Source organism: Euprymna scolopes, chromosome 16 (genome assembly GCF_053919585.1).
Source record: "Euprymna scolopes isolate OS-2025 chromosome 16, ASM5391958v1, whole genome shotgun sequence".
NCBI classification, from domain to species: domain Eukaryota; kingdom Metazoa; phylum Mollusca; class Cephalopoda; order Sepiida; family Sepiolidae; genus Euprymna; species Euprymna scolopes.
Window position 1 is genome coordinate 81,053,275 of NC_136497.1, and position 6,835 is coordinate 81,060,109.

The following is a 6,835-nucleotide window of genomic DNA, read 5'->3' on the forward strand; positions in this document are numbered from 1 at the left end:
TGCAATTATAAGGATGCCCATCATCCCAGGCTTTATCTTTTCCATTTAAAAAGGATTTAGATTATTTCTAATCAACTGTGGCGCCCCTACTAAGGAATTTCGAGAAGGGATTGCTGAGGTATGCTTTTGTATGCCAGAATCATTTATGTGTTGCGGTTTTTTCAATCACCACCTTCCGAGCTTGTAATATATCTTCCTCTGTTGAGAGGGAAGTAAACGTCTTCTGTTGTAAAATATTGAATGGCCTTGTGCCAGACTGGACTGGCTTAACCGTTGAAGTTTTTAGATGAAGTCGATTCTAAGGCTAAGTGTTACGCCAGGAGTTATATTCTTAATAAATTCGTATTGTTAACACAGCAGTCTTTGTTTTACTTTGTTTTTAAAATTAAGGGGATGAAGGCACACAAGCATTAAAAGCGAAATAACATTTGTTCGATTTCTTATATCAACTTCCTAATGTCTGATATGGTGCTACTAGATTAGGCTGTCAGTGCAAATTTGGCACTGTAATAAATGTTCACCAGTGGCCGACTTATGAGCTGGTAAATGCCCGGATGTTGGCCTTTTTTGTTCCTACGTATCAAAGAGGGGACATGTTAGGAGATTCTAACCTACAAACATTAAATAGTATGGCCCACGTAGTCAGCTTCACACTGACCGTTAAACCGATAAACATCCATATTATATTCAGTGGTAGGGATACCATCCTTTCGAAAGGAGGGGGAAGCGTTTCTCGTCCCAAATACCGTTTGAACTTTCATGTCAAAATAGCAATGTAAAACGCCTGTAGCAATTTTATGCAAAAATTCTTGGCTTTTGACACAAATCCACAGGAGTTTCGCATATATGGGACATTTTTGAGGGCCCACAAACGTTCCACCTTTAAACGTCAAGATTTTATCCCTCACACATTTTTGAATTACATGTAAAGGATAACCATTAGCCAAAAGGATCTCAGTTATGGTTTGGAGTTCCACATGTAGTTTAATTCTAGAGCAGATCAACAAAGCCCGATGCACTAAAGTTTTAATCAGATTTAATTTTCTGATTTTAGGGGAGAACGAAACTCAGCTAATGTATTGCGCTGTAAATGTGGGGTTTCTATATATGCTAATAGTAAAACTCATACCGGATCCTTCAATGAGAACATCTAAGAACGGTAATGAGTCATTAACTTCACACTTCTTGGTAAACGTCAATGCAGGGTGAAGTAAGTTTAATTGTTCTATCACCCCCCCCCCAGCTTCCGTACAGGAAGAGCACATAAAAAATGTCATCCACATAACGGAAATAGCACAGCGGTTCAGGAACACAATCAAAAAGCAGATTTTCTTGAAACCCGACAAAAATATTCGCCAATGTTGGACCCAAAGGACTTCTCATTGCTACCCCATCCACTTGACGATACATGTTTCCAGTCAAAACTAAATTTAATCGATTTAGTAGCTTAACCCATGAGCTCAAGAAATATATGCTCAGGAAAGGGGGGTTTAGTTAGGGAATCACGGTAAAGACTATCGGCACAAATCCCGATAGTTTCATCCAAAGGCACATTGGTGAACAAACTGGATATGTCATAGGAACATAAATATCCATAGATATATATATATATATATATATATATATATATATATATATATATAAAAGAACAAATATATATATATATATATATATATATATATATATATATATTACAAAAGTAAAGTCTCATTTTTTTAACCTCAAAAGCTGAAGGGCTACAAAGACAATCTTGGTACTATTAAAACTAGCGACCTTTTATACTGCACAATTTATATTTCTACATAATCATCACCATTCTCAATGCACTTTTGCCTGTGATGAACATTGGCTGTGCATAGGCGTCTAGAATGTACTTTCGCATACAAGGGTCGTTCAAAAAGTAAAGACTCCTATTTTTTTAACTCAAAAAGTTGAATAGCTATGAAGACGGCAGTGATGCTATTAAAACGGGCGACATTTTGTGCCCCGGAATTTATTTTTCTGCATAGTCATCACCATTCTCAATATACTTTTGTCAAGAATTCAATGTTGCATCTCTTATTTTGATGCAGCTCCATAACAGAGGTTGCTTTCTTAGTCTCACAACGAGGTTCATACAAGAGTGCTCAATGCAGACGTAGAACAAGTTATACTTTTTATTTGTTTTTCATAATCATTTATATGTCGCTACACATTCACGAGCATATTTCGGTCAGCTAGTTACAAATAACAAGAGACCTCTACAGGCGATGCTGTTCATAGAAAAGTAGAGTCTACTTTTCTATAAGCAACTTTTCCTAAAGAGGTCTCTAGTTTATATATATATATATATATATATATATATATATATATATATATATATATATATATGAGGGGCTCTCTCAGTCTTTGCAGACTATGGTTATCCATGAAGGGGTGCCTGCGCGTAAAAGTCTTATTGGCAGGAGGTGCGCAATCTCGAACCACACCTCTCCTGAGTCGACATTATTAAATACCAGTGGCAAGTGAAGTGTACAAGACGACTATAAACAAATGCCGAGATAAGCGGTGAGCACATACAGTGCCTAGAATTCCCAAATAGTCACCCATCTGATACTAACCAGGCTCAATGTTGCTTAACTTCGGTGATCTGACGAGAACCGGTGTGTCCACATGATGATGCTGTATATATATATATATATATATATATATATATATATATATATATATATACAGCATCATCATGTGGACACACCGGTTCTCGTCAGATCACCGAAGTTAAGCAACATTGAGCCTGGTTAGTATCAGATGGGTGACTATTTGGGAATTCTAGGCACTGTATGTGCTCACCGCTTATCTCGGCATTTGTTTATAGTCGTCTTGTATATATATATATATATATATATATATATATATATATATATATATATATATATATATATATATATATATATATATACCGAGTTGGGTGCCATTCAATCTTGTGGTACTTGCAATCGTTTTGGGAAGGCAAATATCATAAAACTATCATAATTAGAATAATCAAAGAGAAATTTACACATGAAAAATATTTGATACTAATAAGAACCTAGTTCTTAAAATCTTTTACCAAAATGGCTCCATTTGCATTAAATAACTTGAAAAGTTTTGGTTTGGTGTGGTTTTTGTTTTACGGTATATAAGCTCGTGTTATGTCATTTAATACTGAATTTTGTCATTTTGGAAACAGTTTTTATGCTTCAAGTATTTTATATCTTCAAACATTTATTCATAGTGTTCGGTTTGATTATTTTCTTTTGACTTATACCAACTCTTTTGGGTTATTTAATGTCGAACACAGTAAGTTTTGAAAAAGATTTTATGCTTCAGGTACTTTACATCTTAAAATATTTATTTATGGTGTTTTATTTGGTTTGGTTGTTTAGTGGAAGAAAATTGTTGTTCTTTGTTTTGGACTTTGCATAACATGATTGAGTTTTGAAAAAAGAAAGGAAAAAATAACATTAATGTTTGGTGCATTTTAGGTCAAGAAGCCAGTATCTTCAGACAGTCTGATTTTGTCGCCCTAGTCACGAAAAGGGGAGGTGCGATACAAAAACAACAAAATCAAATCTTTCTTTCTTTATCTTACTTATAATTTATCTTTCTTGCTTTCTATTTTTATAATGACTTCTTTATTTTTTATTTCTAGTGATTTTACAAATTCGCTTTTTTTTGTATAATTTTGTCGGATTTGTTTCTTTATTTTTTTCTTTCTCTATTGTTTTATTTATCTGTCTGTCTTTCTATTATTTTCTTTTAATAGTTTACTTTCTTTTTCTCTTCTTTTTTTCCTTTCTTTCTTTATTTCTCCATGAATGAATGCGGTTATCAAATCTCGTCCACCTTACTTCCTTCTTTTTTGACCATCTTTTTTTTAATAGTCCTACTACGTCCACTCTTCTCAATTTCTTTTTTTCTTTCTTTCTCCTCTTACTAATTCTTTCGTTAACACCTTGTTCCTCTTTTTCACTTCACATCATTAATTATCTTAAGTCCCTTTCCTTCATCCATTCCCCTCTCTCCCCCTTTCTCTCTCTTTGTATCTCTCTCTCATTTCTTTCTTATCTTCCCTTTTCATTCCTTTCCTTTTCTTTCCCTTTCATTTCTCATTATTCAAACAATTGTCTATCTTCCTCCCTTTTTCTCTTCATCTCTCCCTCTTTGTATTTCCCCCTGAATCTTTCCCCCTCTTCTTTTCTTTTGTCTCTCACTATTTTTCTATCTTTCCTAATTAGTCTGATTCCAGCTTCCCGTAAAGAATACTATTCTCTTGTTTCGTTTTTCTACCAGCAGCAAAGCCTCATTAGAGGCTTTTGGCTTTGATCACACTTTACCTTTCAATAATTCCCATTCTAACCATTCTTTCCAATTTAAAAGATTTCTGGTTCTACACTCTATTATTATTATTATTATTATTATTATTATTATTATTATTATTATTATTATTATTATTATTATTATCAGGATTATGTCCCTTTATTTTTTATCGCACTCTCCTCTCTCTTTCTTCTTTCTCTCTTTGCTACTTTTTCACTCTATGAAAATTTCGATCTCTAGCCTTTCCTCTCAATTTTCCTTTATCTTTTCTCCGCATTAATCTCTACATCGCTCTCACATCATTCCATACACTACGTTGATAAATTGCTATCTAATTGAAAACTATTGAATCTTTCAATATTATCATTTGATCTATTTACTGTTTTATTGTATTAAACGGTGTTTTCAACCAAACTTCATTGCACAGGCTTGAAAAAATAAATACTTCGTACATTACGCTCAATGCTTCAAGCAAAATACAATAAACATCTATAATGCATGATTTTTATTAAAACGTTTTAATGAAGCTCAATAGACTGTGTTCATCTTTCAAGGATCAAATAGGATACTTTTGCACACAGATCCAACAGTATTTGAGCAACTTGTTCTTTAAGCTTAACCATGTTAGGGTTTTGCTGAGTCGACTTCATTCTTAAGAAAATGTCGATACAGGTCAAATCTGCCGAACGCAATAAGATGATGGTTGTAAAAATATGCATGGATAGAATTGAGTGTAATAGTTAAATGAAAACCATCAACCAATAAGAAATCATAAAAAAAGAATAATTAATTAATGAAAGTTCGTTTTTCAAAGACTATGCAATGAGTATATTAAGAAGTTCGTCTTAGTAATTTTAAAATAAAAAAAGGTAAGATTTAAATATCAATTTAAGTGCGAAGAAAATCTCAACTTCATATATATATATATATATATATATATATATATATATATATATATATATATATATATATATATATATATATATATATATATATATATATATATATAGGGTCACCCCAAAAACATGGCCTCCAACTCTAATTAGGCCCTGTTTCTTAGTATTTTGTCCGAATGAAATGAAACTTTTCTCATAACTACTTTATTATATTTAAAACATCCCATCAAAACACTAGAGTATTTGGCCTTTTTCCTCCGTTCTACAGCATATATATATATATATATATATATATATATATATATATATATATATATATACATATATATATGTATATATATATATATATATAGGGTGACCAAAAAAAACAAAAAACATAGAAAGTATATCTAGAACATATGCTGTAGAACGGAGAAAAAAGGTCAAATACCCTAGTGTTTATATATATATATATATATATATATATATATATATATATATATATATATATATATATATATATGCAATGATTCCTTGGTGGGTACAGACTATAAATATTGCAGTCATGAAGAAAAGACTTTTATAATTCATAAAAATTCATTAAAAGTAAAATGTGTTTTTAAATTTTAAATAAGAAAAAGGAGCGAAAAAGAGGAAAGAAAAATAAGGGGGAGGGATCAGCTGACCGGTTTCGCCCTCACTTTCTCAAAGCTGTGTCAAGGGATTTAAAAAGGAGAAAATCAAAAATATATGCATTTAAATTCAAATTACGTTGCGTTCCGTTATGGGTGAGAAAAAAAGAAAAGGGAACGCAATTACAATAAAGCAACATTATAATATTTTTCTCAAAGATCCTAGAGACTAATCATGCTCAAACCTAAAAGACATTCCCTCTGTTTACAGAGAGGTCTTCACAACGGAACGTGAACAGTCTCCAAGATCTTTAAATGGAATAATGAGTGAACACGACTCAGAATTGAAAATGAGTTCATGCTGAAGTTCGCTGCACATGACGGATTTTTTAATGAGATGGTCAGCCCCCCCCCCTCATATTTGAATGCAACATAATTTTATTTTAAATGTACATATTTTCGATTTCTCCTTTTTAAATCCCTCGATATTGTTTTGAGAGAGCGAGGGCGAAACCGATCAGCTGACTCTCCCTTATATTTGTCTTTCATCTTCTTCGCCCCTTTATTCTTTATTTTAAGAACGCAGTTTAGTTTTAATCCTCAATTATAAAAGTCTCCCCTTCATGATTACAATACATATATGCATATATATATATAAAGTTAAGTTTATATATGTATGTATGTATGTATGTATGTATGTATGTGTGTGCGTGTGTTTGTGTATATCTCTACCAAAAAATATAAAAGACACTTTGTGTGTGTCTATGCCAATATGTTCATTCCCTATGGACTTCGAAACAGATGTTTGTTTTTAAATTTAACACAAATGTACTTTATGTGCTCTGGAGTGGTCTTAGATCAGCTTTATATCGGAATACGTTCGATAATTATCGATAATCGAAAAAATCTGGTTAAAGCATGAACAGTTCGATTTTGACCAAAGTTTAAACCCTTATAAAGTCTACCATCGCAAGTGTATTTGAGAAGTTT

General features: G+C 32.2%; 2 pseudogenes; one reads left to right on the forward strand and one right to left on the reverse strand.

Annotated features, from left to right (window-relative positions):
- Positions 1 to 2,552: 2,552 nt before the first annotated feature.
- LOC145296331 (5S ribosomal RNA) lies at positions 2,553 to 2,669 on the reverse strand (annotated as a pseudogene).
- A 38-nt stretch (positions 2,670 to 2,707) lies between these two features.
- LOC145296332 (5S ribosomal RNA) lies at positions 2,708 to 2,824 on the forward strand (annotated as a pseudogene).
- Positions 2,825 to 6,835: the final 4,011 nt, after the last annotated feature.